The 22,676-nt window shown below is 40.0% G+C and overlaps 1 long non-coding RNA gene and 1 other non-coding gene across 2 annotated transcripts; both read right to left on the bottom strand.

Annotated features, from left to right (window-relative positions):
- Window positions 1-8,040: 8,040 nt before the first annotated feature.
- On the bottom strand, window positions 8,041-13,798 carry LOC133563766 (uncharacterized). The gene is made up of 3 exons (XR_009809096.1): window positions 13,711-13,798; window positions 13,530-13,618; window positions 8,041-8,871 (listed from the first exon to the last, which is right to left on the bottom strand). It is a non-coding gene; the product is annotated as an uncharacterized LOC133563766 (long non-coding RNA).
- Window positions 13,799-21,036: 7,238 nt separating this feature from the next.
- LOC133563925 (U4 spliceosomal RNA) lies at window positions 21,037-21,177 on the bottom strand. The gene has a single exon (XR_009809196.1). It is a non-coding gene; the product is annotated as a U4 spliceosomal RNA (small nuclear RNA).
- Between the last annotated feature and the right edge of the window lie 1,499 nt (window positions 21,178-22,676).

Below are 22,676 nucleotides of genomic sequence, written 5' to 3'. Positions count from 1 at the left end.
ACGTACCGTTACACCTCTACTGTTACAATATATATAAGCATCATATATGATTTTTATTTAGTTAAAGAATATAACTTTGGTAAAACTCCCCCACTAAGTTAACCGTCTACTTCACGTGCTTAAGACACAAATGTGGATGACTCCAACTCTGTGATGTCATTATTCCTTCAATATAAAAAGCCAATAAAGCTGATTATGATTCTGGTTCTGAGAGGGTAGCGTGGGCAATTTGCATAAAAATGGCTCTCTAACAAACAAATTACAACTGCGAATCGGGTCACTTGAAAGAGCCGTCCAAAAGACTTGACTCGTTCGCGAAGATTACGTCTCTATTATCTATCAGAACACTAACAGCGGGCAGCATGGTGATAGAGGGGTTAGTGCATCTGCCTCACAGTACGAAGGTTCAATCCCAGGCTCGGGATCTTTTTGTGTGAAGTTTGCATGTTCTCCCCTTGACTGCGTGGGTTCCATCCAGGTAGTCCGGCTTCCCCCCACTTCCAAAGACCTGCACCCGGGGATGGGTTGATTGGCAACATTAAATTGACCCTAGTGTGAGTGTGAATGTTGTCTATCTGTGTTAGCCCTGCGATGAGGTGGCGACTTGTCCAGGGTGTACACCGCCTTCCGCCCGAATGCAGCTGGGACAGGCTCCGGCGACCCCCCATGACCCCAAAAGGGACAAGCGGTAGAAAAATTGATGGATGGAACACTAACAGCGTACACTTTTTCTGTTGGTACATATAGCTCTTTGACGGCCTAAATTGAACATTTTCAAGCATTAAAAAATGCCAAATTAATAACAAATATTAATACTACAGTTGTACTACAGATCATTATCTAGTGGCTAGAGTGTCCGCCCTGAGACTGGTAGGTCGTGAGTTCAAACCCCGGCCGAGTCATACCAAAGACTATAAAAATGGGACCAATTACCTACCTGTTTGGCACTCAACATTTAGGGTTGGATTTGGGGGTTGAATCACCAAAAATGATTCTCGGACACGGCCACCACTGCTGCTCACTGCTCCCCTCACCTCCCAGGGGGTGATCAAGGGTGATGGCTCAAATGCAGAGAATAATTTTGCCACACCTTGTGTGTGTGAAAATCATGGTTACTTTAACTTTAGAGGAGATCAAACCAATCATAGTACGCTGTTCGGTATCGGGACCACTGATTGGCTAAGCCTCAGGCCTAATTTTTTTCTCCCAATCCCCTCAAGTGTTTACCTGTACCTCACCTTTTTTGTAAGGGGCGCCGGAAGTTGGCAGAGCCGTCAGCGATCCTGTTCTGTCTCCCTGTAATGTTTGTCTGACTTTGAATGGGATTGTGCTGAAAATTTTAATTTCCCCTCAGGGATTAATAAAGTATGTCTGATTCTGATTACTAGATTGGATTCAAGTATTAAACAAATGTAAAAGTGACTGAGTGGGTGTTATTTCAGGTGCAGAGGACTCTCATAATATAAAACAAATATTTAGAATGTCTTCAAAGTATTCTGTTTATTGTTAAGAATTCATCTTTACCACGGTCAGGCCTGAAAAGATGATTTACTCTACAATTAATTGGTGTTAGCATATTTGATGTACAAATTGTATGAAAGTACCCCCCCCCCCCCCCCCCCCACCCCGACCCCCATCCCCACCCCACACACACACACACAGACCACCACATATGTTTTAGTGTGCAACATTTTGTACTGTACTGTAATATGTGGTCATTGTCTTTATTATTTCCATGGGCATATTTGTGTGCAAGAGCATTTCTAAGTTTTCACCAGCAGGGGGCAATTCTGCAATATTTTGAGGTATTTTTCTGAAAGTGAGCCCTTTTCTAAACTATCCATCCATCCATTTTCTACCGCTTATTCCCTTTCGGGGTCGCGGGGGGCGCTGGCGCCTATCTCAGCTACAATCGGGCGGAAGGCGGGGTACACCCTGGACAAGTCGCCACCTCATCGCAGGGCCAACACAGATAGACAGACAACATTCACACTCACATTCACACACTAGGGCCAATTTAGTGTTTCCAATCAACTTATCCCCAGGTGCATGTCTTTGGAAGTGGGAGGAAGCCGGAGTACCCGGAGGGAACCCACGCATTCACGGGGAGAACATGCAAACTCCGCACAGAAAGATCCCTAGCCTGGATTTGAACCCAGGACTGCAGGACCTTCGTACTAAATTATTATTATTTACAAATTGGTGGCATATCATTCTTCAGTACATACAAAAATATATACTTATAGATGTAACATTTGGGGTGGGAATCTTTGAAACCACAGATTAAATTCAGGGCCTTACATTTCGAATGTACGTTGATTTTTTTATGCGTCTTTTATTTTTATATTATATATGTGTGGCGGAGGTGTGGTCCACACGTTCCCTGAGGGGAGGAGATGTGCGGGAGCCGGCTGGGACGCATCAGACAGGTGAGTGGATATCTCAGCTGGAACGAGTTATCTAATCACCTGTGTCTTTATTAGCAGCATCGGAGACCATGAAGGGGGAGGCAGAGTGACAGCGGGCGAACGGCCAACAAAGAGATAGACCAGACTGCTGAAAAGCACACAAGAAGGAAAGAGCAAGACTGCTTGAAAAAGCACATGCACAGGAGAAGCGTAAGACTGCTACAAAGCGTAAAGACTTTAAAAAGAAAAATATAAAGCTGTTGAAGGTTTGATTGTGCATTGTTGGTCCTCGAAGAACCCAGAGCTAAGAAGAACGTTATAATATGATTATATATCATGTACCCGGTATATATAATGATTTTTTTACAGTATGTATATGTAAGGCACTTCCTTTGCCTGCAGTGCAGGATTGTATTGCGCCCTTGTTTCTTCCGCCCGAATGCAGCTAAGATAGGCTCCAGCCCCCCCGCGACTCAGAAAGGGACAGGCGGCAGGAAATGGATGGCACACAGCATAGATGTATGAATAAATAGAAGACTAATATGCGAGCAGCGTTTTTTATATTGATCGATATCGATAGAATTTATATGTTTTTAGACTAATTTAAGCTTACCAATAAATACAGTATTACAGTTTCCAATTTACCAAAGGTGCAGTTTATCAGTGGAGAAGGTGTCTGGTAGCCAGGTGGTAAAATATATGCAGTAAATTTGAAGGTAGTTGCAGATTTGAGACACTAGATTGCAGTAGTGCAGTGGTTCTCAAATGGGGGTACGCGTACACCTGGAGGTACTTAAAGGTATGCCAAGGGGTACGTGAGATTTCTTTTTTAATATTCTAAAAATAGCAACAATTCAAAAATCCTTTATAAATATATTTATTGAATAATACTTTAACAAAATATAAATGTAAGTTCATAAACTGTGAAAAAAAATACAACAATGCAATATTCAGCGTTGACAGCTAGATTTTTTTGTGGACATGTTCCATAATTATTGATGTTAAAGATTTTTTTTTTGTGAAGAAATCTTTAGAATTAAGTTCATGAATCCAGATCACAATCTCCAAAAAGGGCACTTCAAGTTGATGATTACTTCTATGTGTAGAAATCTTTATTTATAATTCAATCAGTTGTTTATTTTTCAACTAGTTTTTAGTTATTTGTATATCTTTTTGGCCCTGCGATGAGGTGGCGACTTGTCCAGGGTGTACCCCGCCTTCCGCCCGATTGTAGCTGAGATAGGCGCCAGCGCCCCCCGTGACCCCGAAAGGGAATAAGCGGTAGAAAATGGATGGAAGGGATGGATGTATATCTTTTTTTCCAATTAGTTCAAGAAAGACCACTACAAATTAGCAATATTTTGCACTGTTATACAATTTAATAAATCAGAAACTGATGACATAGTGCTGTGTTTTACTTCTTTATTCCTTTTTTTAACCAAAAATGCTTTGATCTGATTAGGGGGTACTTGAATTAAAAAAATGTTCACAGGGGGTACATCACTGAAAAACGGTTGAGAACCACTGCAGTAGTGTATGATCTATTGAAAACTACACAGAGTAGTTTGGCAAGCTACTCATTACATTTTTTCCCAATTGCTTACACACTAAATTTAAAATTTTCACACAATTAACACACACACACACAACACTTACATACTTTGTCTTGTCCTCCTCATGAACCCACAATTTTACCCACTTTTTTTTTTTTGTTCTATCGCCTCCTGCTCTGATCTGGCTGGGCCAAACACTAAATGCATATTTGTTTCACAAACAAAAATAGAATACTCGATGAGAACCAATGTGCTACTTCAACAACCACTCACATTGAAATCAACCCGTGACGCTGATGAGAGCGACGCTGGAAAATCCAAACCCGGTCGGATGAAGAGCCAAAACATCCTTGCCACCAATAAATGCTTTCAAAACCGTTCTCTGATCATCTTTTAAAGAATCAATATTTGAAAGGTTCGACAAAACAGTTGCAATAGCAGAATCGATGTCAGCACAAGACGCAGCGAGGGCTGCATGCCGCCATTGTTTAAATTAAACAGTCGCTTTGGCGTTATGTCACATCTATGAAATCCTGCCCGGCGATCCTGATTAGCTCATTATTTTTTGTTATCTGGAAAGAGTTTGCAATGCTTTCGAGCCCAGACCCTTGTGTGGAGCTCAGCACACTACAAGGCCAGAGTCAGGTTAGTGTCTGGTAGCCATACTTGCCAACCCTCCCGGATTTTCCGGGAGACTCCCGAATCAGCGCTTCTCCCGAACACCTCCCGGAAGAAATTTTCTCCTGAAAATCTCCCGAAATTCAGCCGTACCTGAGTGGGGACAGCCTGTTTTCACATCCGCTTTCCCACTATATAAACATCTTGCCTGACCAATCACGTTACAACAGCTACGGATTTTAATAAAAAAACTGCACACACAAGGACGAAGCAGAAGAACGAGGAAGTTAAAGCCATGGCGACGCCGTCGACGAGCAAAATGAAGTACGCTTGCAAGTTCCAAAACTAATGGAAACAAGATTTTCAGTTTATCCAGGAGAGTTCGAAGGGGAAGGGGTATGTTGCCTGTAAATTTTGGAGAACAGACTTCTCCATTGAACACGGTGGCCGAACGGATATACAAAGATGGCTTTGCTGATAGCTGGAAGCAACATCATGTTCTCCTTTGCGGATGTCTACAACAAATCAGTGAAGGATATGTTCCCGGATTCAATGATCGCTCGCCCGTACGCAAATGGCAGAACAAAGGTTACTCAAATAGTAAAAGGTAACTGTTGTTGTTTTTTTTTTTTAGTAACCAGCAAGCACAGTACAGTTAGAAGAACAACTGTGTTTTTATTACTGTGTATTTGATAGATGCGGTCTGAAATTCAACTATTTATTTATATATATATATGATAAAATAAATATATATAGCTAGAATTCACTGAAAGTCAAGTATTTCATACATACATACACACACACATATATATATATATATATATATATATGAAATATATATGAAATACCCTTGTTGGTGAATTGTAGCTGTAAATATAGTCCTCCCCTCTTAACCACGCCCCCAACCACGCCCCCCGCTCCAACCACGGGTCAGTCGTCAGGTGAATGTATACGCAGTGCAAAGATTAGTGAGTGAGGCGACTCCTGACTGGACTCAAGATGAAAGTCTTATCAAGTTTGAGCAAATGAACGTCAGGCATTTCAAGTAAAACATTTACAAAAATGTCCTGTAGGACATTCTGACATCAAAGTAAATAACTTTGATATCAGAATGTCATACAGGTCGTTGGAATATTGGGCTTTTTTAAAGGCCTACTGAAATTAGATTTTCTTATTCAAACGGGGATAGCAGGTCCATTCTATGTGTCATACTTGATCATTTCGCGATATTGCCATATTTTTACTGAAAGAATTTAGTAGAGAACATCGACGATAAAGTTTGCAACTTTTGGTCGCTATTAAAAAAGCCTTGCCTGTACCGGAAGTGGCAGACAATGTGCGCGTGACGTCACGGGTTGTGGAGCTCCTCACATTGTTTACAATCATGGCCACCAGCAGCGAGAGCGATTCGGACAGAGAAAGCGACGATTTCCCCATTAATTTGAGCGAGGATGATAGATTCGAGGATGAGGAAAGTGAGAGTGAAGGAATAGAAAAAAAGGAAAAAAAGACGAGGGAAGTGGGAAAGATTCAGATGTTATTAGACGCATTTACTAGGATAATTCTGGAAAATCCCTTATCTGCTTTTTGTGTTACTAGTGTTTTAGTGAAACTATATACTAGTGTTTTAGTGAAACTATATGGTCGTACCTGTACAACCTGAGAGTCGGAGAGGTGTGGCCACGAGTGTGGTGACCGGCAGTGTCTCCGAGAGAAGCCATGTTTCTTGACGAGGCGCAGGCAGCCAGGCTGAGATTTTTTTTTTCCCCCTCCTGTAAGCATCCGACGGTCGGGGGTGGCCGGTGGGAGGAGGCAATAGAGTCCGCAGCTGCAGGAGGTACGACGCAAGCTATCCGCTCATGTCCACGGTAAGAGCCGACTTATTACCGCCATTTTCTCACCGAAACCTGCCGGTTGACATGTGGTAGGGAACCACTCTCTTCCATTGTAAAACTTCACCGTAATCTTTCGGGAGTGTAAACAAGGAAACACCGGCTGTGTTTGTGTTGTTAAAGGCGGCCGCAATACACCGCTTCCCACCTACATCTTTCTTCTTTGACGTCTCCATTATTAATTGAACAAATTGCAAAAGATTCAGCAACACAGATGTCCACAATACTGTGTAATTATGCGATTAAAGCAGACTTATAGCTGGGATCGGTGCTGGATCAAAATGTCCGCTGCAATCCTTGACGTCACGCGCATGCGTCATCATACCGCAACGTTTTCAATAGGATACTTCGCGCGAAATTTAAAATTGCAATTTAGTAAACTAACCGGCCGTATTGGCATGTGTTGCAATGTTAAGATTTCATTATTGATATTCAAACTATTAGACTGCGTGGTCGGTAGTAGTGGGTTACAGTAGGCCTTTAAGATAACTGAAAATATGCTATCTAGTAATAACCTGGAATTAATAATCATTAATCCAAATTCAAATTTGTGATTAACCCTGATTAATCCAAATTACAATTTGTGCTTGATTTGATTTAAAAACAATACATGTTGGAGGCTATTTATATTATTTATTTATTTATTGTTTTGACAATCTAATTCAATAATGCCAATAAAGATGTTGATTATTTATTGGATGTTTTAGATGGATTATGATTGATTTATTGTGTTCAGCTGCTCACACTTTTCCTACTGAGCCACTCTCTCCTCCTATAATTAAGAAGACGGCGATGTTTATGTCTGTCTGTCATGCTGAAGGAATGAGGAGTGAAATAGTTTGTTTACCACTAAATAAGTTCAGTTTTGATTATATAGAAAGTCAACCATGGTGAATATTTTTTGTTTGTAAAAATAAATTGACATTTTGAATCTAGAAATATTTCCGCAAGTACTTATTCAAGAATTTAGTGCGTCATAAAACCTCCTCCTCAAGGCTACTCTACAATCTATATTTTTATTTTTTCGAAACTTTTCGGAACGACAGAGTAGCCGTTACAATACATTTGACAGTGCTAATTATTACACAGTTGTCTATACATTTGTCATATTTTTGATACAAATTGATAACTCGCTTTGAAAGCATAAAACAGAGTGACAAGATCACGCAGTATTTTATTTTGAAACTTTTTTTAAAATGAATTTATTAATCAAGCCAAAACAAAACAATACACAACAATGACATAACACAAACCAATTCCAAAACCAAACCCTACCCAGCAACATTCAGAATAGCAATAAACAGCGCAATTGAGGACACACAAACATGACATGTTACAATCTAAAAGTAGTGAAACAAAATGAATATTATCAATATTAGTAACAATTTCAAAATAGCAGTGATTAAAAATCCCTCATTGATATTATATATATATATATATATATATATATATATATATATATATATATATATATATATATATATATATATATATAGCTATTATTACCACTTAATAAACACTGCAAGAAATTTCAAGTTCAGAACTCCAAAATTAAATGGGAAGAGGCAGAAATCTTATGTCTAGGACTACATATTACACCAAACCTTTATACAAGCAGAGATCTAAATCTTAAACATTTAAAAAATAAGATAGAACCTAAAATGGAACGCTGGTCACGTCTCCAAATATGACTTTGGGGTCGCGGGTGAACATAGTCAAAATTAGTATACTGCCAGCAGTTAATTATATACTGAAAATGATGCCTGTCCTAATTAATAAAAGTTGGTTTAAGAAAATACATACAATGATATCACATTTTATATGGTGTGGAAAGAAGGCCAGATGTTCATACATAAAGTTGTCTTGTACACAAGATAAAGGAGGACTACAATTACCAAACTTATTGCATTATTATATCTCCTTTGGTTGTGAACAAGCAAGCCACTTATTTCATTCTTCTGAAATCTATAAAAGAAATACTTAAATTCCAGTGTTCATTTATTTACACATATACACACACATAACACTCTTCTACTCATTGTTGAGTTAAGGACTGAATTGTCCATCCTTGTTCTATTCTCTGTCACTATTTTTCTAACCATGCTGTGTGGCACGTACAAAAGTGCTTTCATCAAATGCACTAGAGTCTGGAATATTCCATCTCTCCCTAGCATGGCCCAAAACCGGTCAATCGTTGCTCCCTGAGGAACATCTTCACTGCCAAGCACTTGGTAGTCCACTACTTCTTCCCGGAGGCTATCCAGTGTCCAATCGCAGCTACGGCTTGGAACTTACAAGCGTATTTCTTCATCTTACTCGTCGTCGGCGTCGCCATGGCTCTATCTTCCTCGTTCTTCTGCTTCGTCTCCTTGTTTTGTGCGCAGTTGTGCACTGCACTCTCTAAAAGCCGTAGATGTTATCGTCACATATGCATATACAGTAGATGGCAGTATTGTCCTGTTTAAGAGTGTTACAACATTGCTGTTAACGGCAGACGAACTGCTTTACAGTAGACGAAAACGTGACTGTTGTTGTTGTGTGTTGTTACCGCGCTGAAAGGACGTTAATGAAACTGCCTAACAATAAACTCACATAAGAAACCAAAAACTCGCCCACGATCATTCTACAGTTATAGCGTCATTGGGCAGGCACGCTGTTTATATTGTGGGAAAGCGGACGTGAAAACAGGCTGTCGACACGTCACTCAGGTCCGCATGGAGCTGGAAGGGGCGTGGCCTCCAGCTCCGTCTGAATTTCGGAAGAAAATTTGTCCCGGGAAGTTTTCGGGAGAGGCGCAGAATTTCGGGAGTCTCCCGGAAAATCCGGGAGGGTTGGCAAGTATTATGATGACTGCAACTCTGAGCTCCCAATAAAGACAAAAGAATGACACGAACAATACAGTGTATTCTTATTAGAGATGCGCGGATAGGCAATTATATGATCCGAAACCGCATCACAAAAGTTGTCATCCACCCGCCACCCACCCGAACCAACATTTCATCGAAGCCACACCCGCCCGCCACTCGTCCGTTTTTATATATCTAATATAGACGATGCAAGGCATTAGTGAGGTTAGAAAGTGTAACTCCCTCCAACTAGCACAGACACAATGGCTTTCTTGAACTGATTTATTTGAAGGCTTCCTTTCCCTTCAAATTCACCGTGAAAACTGTAATAAATTAAGCACGTTACAAACGTTAAAATAATAACATGCACAGCATGTGGATCAAACATTTTACCAAGTAAAATACCAACAAATGACAAATACCTCGAGTAGTTGGCCATTCCTTACATCCGTCGACAGACCAAACGAGACACTTCAAAATAAAAGTATGCCCACATACTGTTTCAAAGAGTGCTGTTTGTTTTTCGTATGTGGGTAACATTTAACTATTTATAAATGGTTGATTTCTAAAGGCTAGTAAGGCAAAGTGATGTACCTAGGGGTGTAACGGTACGTGTATTTGTATTGAACCGTTTCGGTACGGGGGTTTCGGTTCGTTTCGCAGGTAAACCGAACGACACGGACATATAAGTAGCGCACCGCACGTTGTGTAAACAATGCACACCGAGGCACCATGAATTAATTTACGTGGACCCCGACTTAAACAAGTTGAAATACTTATTGGGAAGTTACCATTTAGTTGTCAATTGTACGGAATATGTACTGTACTGTGCAATCTACTAATAAAAGTTTCAATCAATCAAAAAAACAACAACACACGGTATGCTAGCAACGACTGGGCTATGATAGACTGACCACACCTCCTCTTTTCACGGGATATGTCCTCTTTGCGGGGCTGTCCAGGTGGAGTTTCTTAAATGCCTCGAATGTCCGGCATTTTAAGTTATGGTTGTGTGTATTTTCAATGTACGTTCAGGGTTAAGAAGGGGTTAAAAAAAAAAAAAAAAGTGGTGCACACAGCGTTTACATTCGTGAGGGCGGGGGCAGAGACAGAGAGAGCGAGAGAGTTATGATAAACGCGCATGCGTCGCCAGGCTCTGCTTTTTATCCTTTGATTAATCAGACTTAATTTTTTATTATCTAGAGCAGGGGTGTCAAAAGTGTGCCCCGGAGACCATTTGCGGCACACAGCTAATGTTTTAAAGGCCCAAGGCACATTCTAAAAATACTATTAAAATAAACAAAAACATAAACAAAAGTGAAATAAAAAATCTTAAAGGCTAAATGTAATTTAGAAAAACTTGCAAAGTTTTTTTTAATAAAACAAAGCTGTTTTTTTTTTCTTTCAAACTGTCTTTGTTTAAAACATAATATTGAATCAAAATCAATGTTATTATGAATTATTGACCTATCCAAGTTTCCGATTACTTCACATCAAATATTTCACTAAGAAAATTATTTTTGGTGGAAGATTTAGCAAATTTGTTAAATAAGTAATCAAAAAATGTATATTTTGTTTTTTTCTTACTGTACCGAAAATGAACCGAACTGTGACCTCTGAACCGAGGTACGTACCGGACCGAAATTTTTGTGTACCGTTACACCCCTAGTTGTACCTGACAAGTTTGGGCTACTTTGCTTCTGCAGCCTTCATCAGAGGTGTCATGTGATGTTAGCGTGACGTCGTGTGTGATGTGTTATATGGATTGTACCATCAAGAGTTGTCAGGTACAACACTTTACCTACTAGCCTGTATAAATCAACCATTTATAAATACACGTCAGTAGGCTAAATGAACCTCTTCAACATAACATTTAACTATGTATAATGTAGCGGCTGGCTACGGGGTGTTAGCCAATGACTTTGGCTGGGGGGCGGAACTTCCGGGAGAGATAGGGAAGTGACGTTGACTACAGGAAGTGAGAGTTTGAGTTGTCCCGGGAAAAGCGTTACAGACATGAGAGCTATTGTGTGGTTGTATTACATCTTGTGCAATAAAGACAAGACAAACGAAAAAGTTTTATGAGCCTACATTCCTGAGATTATTACAATATATCTTTCCGAATTGGTTCAACCGCCACCCGCCCGAATCTATTTAAAATCTATTTTTTCGTCATGTCACCCGCCCGACCTGCAGTTTATCCGCGGACTCCACGGTTGTGACCGCAAACCACGCATCTCTAATTCTTATCTTGAGGTCTATGAGCCAAACACATCTTTATGCACATGCATCAATATCTCATTGTATTTGTATCGACATGCATACATATCTGGATGGCTACCGTACCACAAAGATACAAAGCCTTTGCTTGTTATTACATAGATGTAATGTTGGCATGTAATGCTGTAGGTACATTTACACTTCCGCCTCATCATGTGACCAAACCGCCATGCATTGTGGTTTTGCAACCACAACCCAGTTGGTTAAAGGCCTACTGAAATGAGATTTTGTTATTTAAACGGGGATAGCAGGTCCATTCTATGTGTCATACTTAATCATTTCGTGATATTGCCATATTTTTGCTGAAAGGATTTAGTAGAGAACATCCACGATAAAGTTCGCAACTTTCGGTCCTAAGAGAAATGCCCTGCCTCTACCAGAAGTCGCAGACGATGACGTCACCCGTGTGATGGCTCCTCACATATTCACATTGTTTTTAATGGGAGCCTCCAACAAAAAGTGCTATTCGGACAGAGAAAACGACAATTTCCCCATTAATTTGAGCGAGGATGAAAGATTTGTGTTTGAGGATATTGATAGCGACGGACTAGGGAAAAAAAAAAAAACGTGATTGCTTGGGACGGATTGCGATGTTTTTAGACACATTTACTAGGTTAATTCTGGGAAATCCCTTATCTTTCTATTGTGTTGCTAGTGTTTTAGTGAGTTTAAATAGTACCTGATAGTCGGAAGGGTGTCTCTACGGGTGTCTTGACGCGCAGTGTCTCAGGGGAGTCGAAGGCAGCTATGGACGGCACAAGCTCAGCTTTTCTCCGGTAAGAACTGACTTTTTTACCACAATTTTCTCACCCAAACCTGCTGATTGACATTTTTTAGGGATCCATGTTGGCTTGACCGAGCTCTGATCCACAGGAAAATTTCACCTCCAGGAATTTTAAACAAGGAATTCCCGTGTGTTTGTGTGGCTAAAGGCTAAAGTTTCCCAACTCCATCTTTCTACTCTGACTTCTCCAATATTAATTAAACAAATTGCAAAAGATTCAGCAACACAGATGTCTAAAATACTGTATAATTATGCCGTTAAAGCAGACGACTTTTAGCTGTGTGTGTGTGCAGCGCTCATACTTCCTAAAAACCTGTGACGTCTTTCGTACACGTCATCATTACACGACGTTTCGCAGACGAAACTGCCGGGAAATTTAAAATTGTAATTTAGTAAAATAAAAAGGCCGTATTGGCATGTGTTGCAATGTTAATATTTCATCATTGATATATAAACTATCAGACTGCGTGGTGGCTAGTAGTGGGTTTCAGTAGGCCTTTAAACTCGAACGTCGTCTCCCTATGCTGCTACAAACATGTAAAACACGTAATGGTAATTAATATTTAACTATTGGCCATGTATTTGTCTAATTGTCCACATTCACAGTAACAAAAAGCAATTATTTGCGTGAAATCAATGCGGCGACGTCACAGATTAGATCTCCCACTAACATCAAAGATGCTATTCCAACAAGACCACACTAGAGGTCAGTGCTGTGTCATACACATAACCCACGTTTTTGTCTTCACATATTTCAGCACCACCTCATCTCAGGGCCAACACAGATAGACAACATTCACACTCACATTCACACACTAGGGCCAATTTAGTGTTGCCAATCAACTTATCCCCAGGTGCATGTCTTTGGAAGTGGGAGGAAGCGGTGGCGACTTGTCCAGGGTGTACCCTGCCTTCCGCCCGATTGTAGCTGAGATAGGCGCCAGCGCCCACCGCGACCCCGAAAGGGAATAAGCGGTAGAAAATGGATGGAAGGGATGGATATTTCAGCACAGGTCAACCATTGCGCACTACAGCAACAAATAAGCAATAAAATCCTGCGTTTGAAATACGTTTTTAAAAGTTATCAAGCACAGTATTCTGAGCAGTGAAGAGACATGTGTAATTTCTTGATGTCCAAACTTTCTTACCTGCTTAGGCCTCTCCTCCCTCATCACAATTGTCTTCTCCTCTTGTGAAAATTTGGCAGATAACGTAGTTTAAAAACATCTTTGACATCCTTCCAAGTATTCCACAAGACAGAAAAAACATCAATATCAAAATATACTATCAACGTTTTAATTCTTTAAAAGTTGAGCGTGCTCTAATTACCTGTCGAAAAAATCCCGCTAATCTGGTTCAAGATTCTTCTTCTTCTTCATTTATTGGCGGTCACATGTTCAACATCAACACTCGATAGCTTGTGATAGAGAGAACCAAAAATTAACTTACATCACATCCGCTACAACTTCAAAATAATATAGTGTAAATATTATAAATTCAAAATTATATTGGTAACACTTTAGTATGGGGAACATATTCTAAGTCAGTGGTTCTCAACCTTTTTTCAGTGATGTACCCCCTGTGAACATTTTTTTAATTTAAGTACCCCCTAATTAGAGCAAAGCATCTTTGGTTGAAAAAAAGAGATAAAGAAGTAAAATATAGCACTATGTCATCAGTTTCTGATTTATTAAATTGTATAACAGTGGAAAATATTGCTAATTTGTAGTGGTCTTTCTTGAACTATTTGGAAAAAAAAGATATAAAAATAACAAAAAACTTGTTGAAAAATAAACAAGTGATTCAATTATAAAGATTTCTACACATAGAAGTAATCATCAACTTAAAGTGCCCTCTTTGGGGATTGTATTTGAGACCCATCTGGATTCATGAACTTAATTCTAAACACTTCTTCAAAAAAAAGAAATCTTTAAAATCAATATTTATGGAACATGTCCACAAAAAATCTAGCTGTCAACACTGAATATTGCATTGTTGTATTTGTTTTTCACAATTTATGAACATATTCATATTTTGTTGAAGTATTATTCAATAAGTATATTTATAAAGGATTTTGGATTGTGGCTATTTACAGAATATTTTTTTTTAAATCTCACGTACCCCTTGGCGTACCTTCAAGTACCCCCAGGGGTAAGTGTACCCCCATTTGAGAAGCACTGTTCTAAGTAACAAAGACTTAATTTAGAGGTATTTGGTTAGGGTTAGTAATGGTGAATATGTTCCCCATACTAAAGTGTTACCGGGTTAGTGGTTGTATAACAAGGCATTAATAGGTACCTAATAATGACTAATTAAGAGCCAATATGTTACTAAATCGCATGTTAATAAGGAACTATTGCATGGTGAATATGTTCCCCATACTAACGTGTTACCATACATACATACATACATACATACATACATATATATATATATATATATATATATATATATATATATATATATATATATATATATATATATATATATATATATATATATATATATGGCTTCACGGTGGCAGAGCGTCTGCCTCACAATACGAAGTTCCTGCAGTCCTGGGTTCAAATCCAGGCTCGGGATCTTTCTGTGTGGATTTTGCATGTTCTCCCCGTGAATGCGTGGGTTCCCTCCGGGTACTCCGGCTTCCTCCCACCTCCAAAGACATGCACCTGGGGATAGGTTGATTGGCAACACTAAATTGGCCCTAGTGTGTGAATGTTGTCTGTCTATCTGTGTTGGCCCTGCGATGAGGTGGCGACTTGTCCAGGGTGTATGCCTTCCGCCCAATTGTAGCTGAGATAGGCGCCAGCGCCCCCCGCGACCCCGAAAGGGAATAAGCGGTAGAAAATGGATGGATGTATATATATATATATATATTAGAGATGCACGGATAGGCAATTATATCATCCGCAACCGCATAACCAAAGCAATCATCAACCCGCACCAACATTTTATCAGAACCGCAACCACCCGCCCGTTGAAATACATCGGAGGTCGGCTACCTTTACCTCTCATAGACCTAATCAAACCCATTTTACAGAATGAAGAAGACAATGGGAACCGCTAACTTTCTCATGAATATCCAATGGTGTTCATCCTGATGATAAGAATAAGGGCGTGCTGTGAAGCCATTGCCTTTGACACCTTCAACAACATGTACAAACCGGAGGTTAGTCCAGCAACATGTTGTATGCAGCTTCCGCAACCTCACGTACAAGATTGAAAGGCATACTGGGTGATACAGAGTACACTGATGATTGTGATATAAACAATTTTAACACTCTTACTAATATGCACCACACTGTGAAGCCACACCAAACAAGAATGACAAACACATTTCAGGAGAACATCCTCACAGTAACACAACATAAACACAACACAACAAATACCCAGAATCCTTTGCATCCGTGACACTTCCTGAATATATTTTACACCCCCGCGCCCCTAACCCCGCCCACCTCACCGACGCACGGGGGGGGGGGGGTATAAAATAGTCGGGGAGCTCATGGATGCAAAGGATTCTGGGTATTTTTTGTGTTGCATTTATGTTGTGTTACTGTGAGGATGTTCTCCCATTACTAAGAGTTTTAAAATTGTTTATATCACAACCATTAGTGTACTCTGTGTCACCCAGTATGCCTTCCAGTCGTGTGCATGTGTCAGTGGAAGCTACATACAACATATTGCTGGACTAACAAGCAGTTTGTACATGCTGTAGTAGGTGACAAAGCAAATAGCTTCATAGCATGCTCTAATACTTGTTTGCTGGGTGACTGCTGGTAGTCATTCCAGAGAATGATTGCGTCTCCTATTGTCTTCTTCGCTTTGTGATATGAGTCCTAAATGGCTTTTTGAACGGTAAAAGTTACTGATCCCTGAACCACGTATATCAAATATTTCCGAATGATTCAACCCTCACCCGCCCGAAGCTAATTAAAATCTACTTTTTCGTCATGTCAAGCGGCCGACCCGCGGATGAGACCGCAAACCGTGCATCTTTAATATATATATATATATATATATATATATATATATACACACAGTGGGGCAAAAAAGTATTTAGTTAGCCACCGATTGTGCAAGTTCTCTCACTTAAAATGATGACAGAGGTCTGTAATTTTCATCATTGGTACACTTCAACTGTTAGAGACAGAATGTGAAAAAAGAATTCAGGAATTCACATTGTAGGAATTTTAAAGAATTTATTAGTAAATTATGGTGGAAAATAAGTATTTAGTCAACAATTCAAAGCTCTCACTGATGGAAGGAGGTTTTCGCTCAAAATCTCACGATACATGGCCCCATTCATTCCTTCCTTAACACGGATCAATCGTCCTGTCCCCTTACCAGAAAAACAGCCCCAAAGCATGATGCTTCCACCCCCATGCTTCACAGTAGATATGGTGTTCTTGGGATGCAACTCCGTATTCTTCTTCCTCCAAACAAGACAAGTTGAGTTCATACCAAAAAGTTCTATTTTGGTTTCATCTGACCACATGACATTCTCCCAATCCTCTGCTGTATCATCCATGTATCAATTTTGGTATAAACTCAACTCGTCGTGTTTGGAGGAAGAATAATACCCTGGGAGGTGAGAGGAGGTCGTTTAACCCCCAATTCCAACCTTTGATGCTGAATGCCAAGCAGGGAAGAATGATGGTATGAGCTTTTAAACATAATCCATTAATTTCTGCCAATCAAATGGTGAATAAGATACTCTATAGGGTTCATGTGTTTATAAATCTGACTGTGATGAAGTCAGTGCCTCACCAGCCATGAAAACCGCACGTCACTGATATATATATATAAGAGCCAAAATTCAAATAAATATTGATTGGGCCGACGTATTCATGATGGAGGGCATTGAAGGAGAAGGCTTGGACTAACATAGAATGTGCAAGTGGCTGTTTTCCGTCTAGACAGGTCATCTAATGTTCCATTCCCCTAGTTTTTCAGTGTATCCTTTTGCGTGGCGACGTCTGCCACAATATCTGGACGTGGGGGTTCCTCTGATGCAACTTCCGGCTGTCAACAACGTCAGGGTGTGCACCAACAACTCTCGTGGGAGGGACTACCAGTGAGGGGCGCATGCGCGCAGAGTGGTGTGGGAGGTGTGTGTGTGTGTGTGTGTGGGGCGGGGGGGGGGGTGTTAAGTTTAGGGATGCACCGATTAATCGGTAACCGAATATATTCGGCCGAATAGGGCAAAAAAAGCCACATTCGGCCTTCGGTGGAATAAGTTAAAAACAAGGCCGAATAGTGGCGTGTGACGCAATTTTTTGACGCGGTGACGCAATCAACCAACATGCAGTGACGCGGTGACGTTGGGATATGTTGTGTACCTGTATAAGTGTATGAGGTTACAAGCACACACTTATTGAGATTTAGTGGGGCCTCTGTTTACATTATTAGCCTGTTGTGTAGGCTACCTGTATAAGTGTAAGAGGTTACAAGCACACACTTAATTGAGATTTACTTGAGCCTTCTGTTTACATTATTAGCATATCTACTGTGGCTAAGCAGACTTTTGCCAAAAGGACAATTCATTTGTTGTGGGTTTATCCACTTTAATGCACTTTATTTTTTTTTGGAATGCATGTTTTGTTTGAAGGCCTAATATAAATGAAAAACTTGGTGCTTTTTTTGAAAAGCAAAGACTACTGGATTATTTAAACAAATGTCAATATTCAATAAAAAAATTACTTTATTTGAAAAACATGTCTAAATATTTATTCTAGGCTATTTATGCAATATTAAAAAAATTGTGAAAAACTGCATTCATTATTCGGTATTCGGCCTTCGGCCAAGCGTTTAAATTTTATTCTGCTTTGGCTTTGGCCACAAATTTTCATTTCGGTGCATCCCTAGTTAAGTTTGAATTCTGCCTGGTGACACAAGCATTGAAGTACCAGAGTAGGGCTGGGCGATATTGCCTTTTTTTAATATTGCGATATTTTTAGGCCACATCGCGATATACGATATATAGCACGATATTTTGCCTTGGCCTTGAATGAACACTTGATACATATAATCACAGCAGTATGATGATTCTATGTGTAAACATTAAAACATTTTTCTTCATACCAAATTAATATACGCTACTTTTAAACTTTCATGCAGAAAGGGAAATCACAACTAAGTCAATTGACCAAAAGTGTATTTATTAAAGTTATTAAGCAATGGCACAAACATTCAAGTCATTTCCAAAACATAAATTGCAAGATTGTCAGAGACATTTTAAGTTTCAAATAAAAATGAGCTGCATTATAGGAAATCAAATAGTATTCGTCCTTCACTATGTGGTATGTTAGTAAGGTTATGAAATTCTCTTCATACTCTAGCGAGTGACTTTACAAATGATGCTACATAATAGCAGTAATGCTACTTTTTATAGCAATGCTTTTTCCCCCCACACTTGACAAATTACGGTTGTCTGTTCGACATATTCCCACTTAAAGCCGAACCACCGCCAGACGATGGAAACCCTGCTGTTTGTATTGGGAATTAAGTCTTTCTTCATTTGTTACCAGATCCGCACCATCTTTCTCTCGTACGGCTACGTTAGCAGCTAACGTTAGGCACGCCGCTATCCTCTCTGCTCTGCAAGGGCGTGTATGTGACGTGTGACATGACAGTTTGTGACGTTTGTAAAAAGTTCTGCGTGAGAACGTATACTCGAATATTACGATATAGTCATTTTCTATATCGCACAGAGACAAACCCGCGATATATCGTTTATATCGATATATCGCCCAGCTAGGGCTGGGCGATATTGGCTTTTATTAATATCGCGATATTTTTATGCAATATTGCGATATATGATATATATTACGATATTTTGCCTTGCCCTTGAATGAACACTTGATGCATATAATCACAGCAGTATGATGATTCTATGTGTCTACATTCAAACATTCTTCTTCATACTGCATTAATATATGCTACTTTTAAACTTTCATGCAGAGAAGGAAATCACCACTAAGTCAATTGACCAAAACTGTCTTCATTAAATACTCTTCATTCTCTCACGGGTGACTTTATAAATGAAAGAACAAATTAATAGTGTTGCTACCTTTTTGTAGTAATGCTTCTGCTGCATACTTTGCATTGATTGATTATTTTATTAGTAGATTGCACAGTACAGTACATATTCCATACAATTGACCACTAAATGGTAATACCCCAATAAGTTTTTCCACTTGTTTAAGTCGGGGTCCACGTTAATCAATTTATGGTACAAATATATACTATTAGCATAATACAGTCATCACACAGGTTAATCATCATAGTATATACATTGAACAGCATATTGCTGTTGTCTAATGAATATTTTCCCACTTGGAGCCAAACCACCGCCAGATGATGGATCCCCTGCTCTTTATGTTGGGCATTTATTGTTCTTCCTCCATTTTAGATAAGTTTCGCACATTTTAGATAAGTATCGTCACAAGCTCCGCTCAGCTCGACCTAACGTTAGCTATGCTGCCAACTCTCTGATCGACGAGAGCTATGACGCTAGACTCGCGAGAGTATGTGATGTATGTAAGAAGGCGCGCTTGTTTTCCGTCTCTGTCAGAATGAGAGACAAGGAGGAGTGAGAAACGCCTGTTGCTATTGTGTAATGCCGGCAGCTAAATGCATCTCGTAGGCTAACGTTAGCTCTCGACGAGAGCACATGACGTAGACGCGCGACAGTATGTGACGTACGTAACAAGGCGGTCTTATTTTCCATCTCTGTGAGAAGGACAGACAAGAAGGATTGAGAAACGGCAGTAATGTAATGCACGCAGCTTAAAGCCATGGTGTGAGAACATGTAATCGAATATTACGATATAGTCATTTTCTATATCGCACAGAAACAAACCTGCGATATATCGTATGTATCGATCTATCGCCCAGCCCTATACCAGAGCTTTTTGACTGCTCTGTTTAGAATTATCCCATCCATCCATTTTCTACTGCTTATTCCCTTTGGGGTCGCGGGGGGCGCTGGTGCCTATCTCAGCTACAATTGGACGGAAGGCGGCGTACACCCTGGACAAGTCGCAGGGCCAACACAGATAGACAGACAACATTCACACACTATGCCAATTTAGTGTTGCCAATCAACCTGTCTTTGGAAGTGAGGGGAAGCCGGAGTACCCGGAGGGAACCCACGCATTCAAGGGGAGGACATGCAAACTCCACACAAAAAGATCCCGAGGCCGGGATTTAACCCAGGACTGCTGGACTTTCGTATTGTGAGGCAGACGCACTAACCCCTCTGCCACGGTGAAGCCCCCAGCTTAAAATTAGAAAGACATAAAGAACGGGGAAATGGCACCATCTAGATTTAGATAACAAAAAACAGACCAAATAATGATCAATTTTTCCAATAAATTTTCACCAGTTGTGTGTGGTTCGTACATGTTGCTTTTATTGTTCATACTTTTGTTTTCATTTCATACTGACACGAGTGACTTTCTAGAAAATAAATACTTACAATTAACGTGTGAAAAATCGGGGATTTATTTGAAGGGCTCATGACGGTCTATCATTTTAACTGTTAGAACAGTATTGCCCACGGATCATATGGAGAAGCACACTGCTTAAGTTGAGTTCTATATCTGCAAAATTAAATGGTATTACATGGATTTCTACAAAAAAAATTAGTCTCCAAGGAGACTGTCAAAAATTGCCATTGCCAACCATATTTCAGGTTGTCAAGGCAGGGTATTGGGTAAAGTTTTCAACTAGCAATAATCACGCCTCGGATTAACCTCATAGGCTACGATACTGCCACTGCGCAAAGCTATCAATGAGCTGTACACTTTGGGAAAATGATTATCCAGCACAACGTCCACAGCGTCGGTCAACAGTAACATCGATTCATGAGTCAAAATGTAAAATTCTCCGAATCGTCTTACACCACCGGTGTCTATTATAAAAATGTTTGTTTCCAGCGTATTAAGCTAAAATGTATCTATAAAACGACCTGAGCACCGCAATGCATGATGGGAGTCCATCATACAAAGTATTCTGTCAAAACGCTTAAATAACATCCGAACACTTCGATTAAGGTTTTATATATGCTATAAGTAAATAATGTAATCTAGTGACATGCACATTTATTGTAACATGTCATATTGACCTATTTTTGCTCATTTGTAGCATGTGGCGACACGTTAAATTCACCCACATCACAACGTTCACTTTTCCCTTCACCAACATAACTGATTATTACATGTCTATGAATGTTGTCATTCATCAGGTTATTGTAATTTCAAGGCGTTCAATCATCACAACTGGACTGTTTGGATTGTCTGAGAAGACGTTTCACCTCTCATCTAAGGAGACTTCATCAGTTTATGATCATAGACTTAGATTGGTCAGGTCTATTCTTAGATTTAGATTGGTCACATCTAGTCTTAAATTGGTCACATCTAGTTTCAGATTTTGATTGGTCAGATCTTGTCTTAAAATTTGATTGGTCAGATCTAGTCTTAGGCTTAGATTGGTCACATCTAGTCTTAGACTTAGATTGGTCTGATTTATAATTAGATTTAGATTGGTCAGATCACATCTAGTCTTTGACTTAGATTGATACAATATGATGTTTTTTGGTCCCCTTTATTTTGAAAAGTATCAAACTCTATTTTTGTACCGGCACCAAAGTTGTGGTATCCAGACAACCGTAGTTGGGGGTTAATCATTTTGCGATGCAGTCTGCTGAAAAAGATGGAAAGCGCGACTTTAAACAGCAACTGACGGTGTGGTCTAAGTTGGAATTGCCACAAAACACGTTTGAAGACATTCAACACTCTATTGCCATCTGGTGGCTACAGTGGATAGTGCACCATCCACACCCCAATTGGTCACATTTCAAGTGTCAGGTAAACCGTGACCAATACGGCCATGTGAATCCCCTTCCGACTGTAATTATCTGGGGTGGACATCAGTGTCCGTCCTGTGGTATACAGAGGTGTAGCTCGCCTATTGCTCTGTTGGGATAGGCTCCAGCTCAACTTGTGACTCCAGTAACGGCTGTATGGAGGAAATCCGGAATATGTTGCTCACTTGACACACCCGTGAGCACAAGCCACATGTTTGAAGCTAAGCTGTGAAGGCAAGCAGTAGTGTGGGGCTAAATATTTTTGGAGTGGTGTAAAAAGTTGAGCAGCCTATCGTCAGTCCAGGTTTAAAAGAGGAAGCCAGAACCCGGAGGGAACCCACGCATTCACGGGGAGGACATGCAAACTCCACACAGAAAGATCCCGAGCCCAGGGTTGAACCAAGGACTACTGGACCTTCGT

The sequence above is a fragment of the Nerophis ophidion genome, linkage group LG12 (genome assembly GCF_033978795.1).
Source record: "Nerophis ophidion isolate RoL-2023_Sa linkage group LG12, RoL_Noph_v1.0, whole genome shotgun sequence".
NCBI classification, from domain to species: domain Eukaryota; kingdom Metazoa; phylum Chordata; class Actinopteri; order Syngnathiformes; family Syngnathidae; genus Nerophis; species Nerophis ophidion.
Note: the sequence above shows the minus strand (reverse complement) of the source record. Positions and strands in the feature narration are given on the sequence as shown.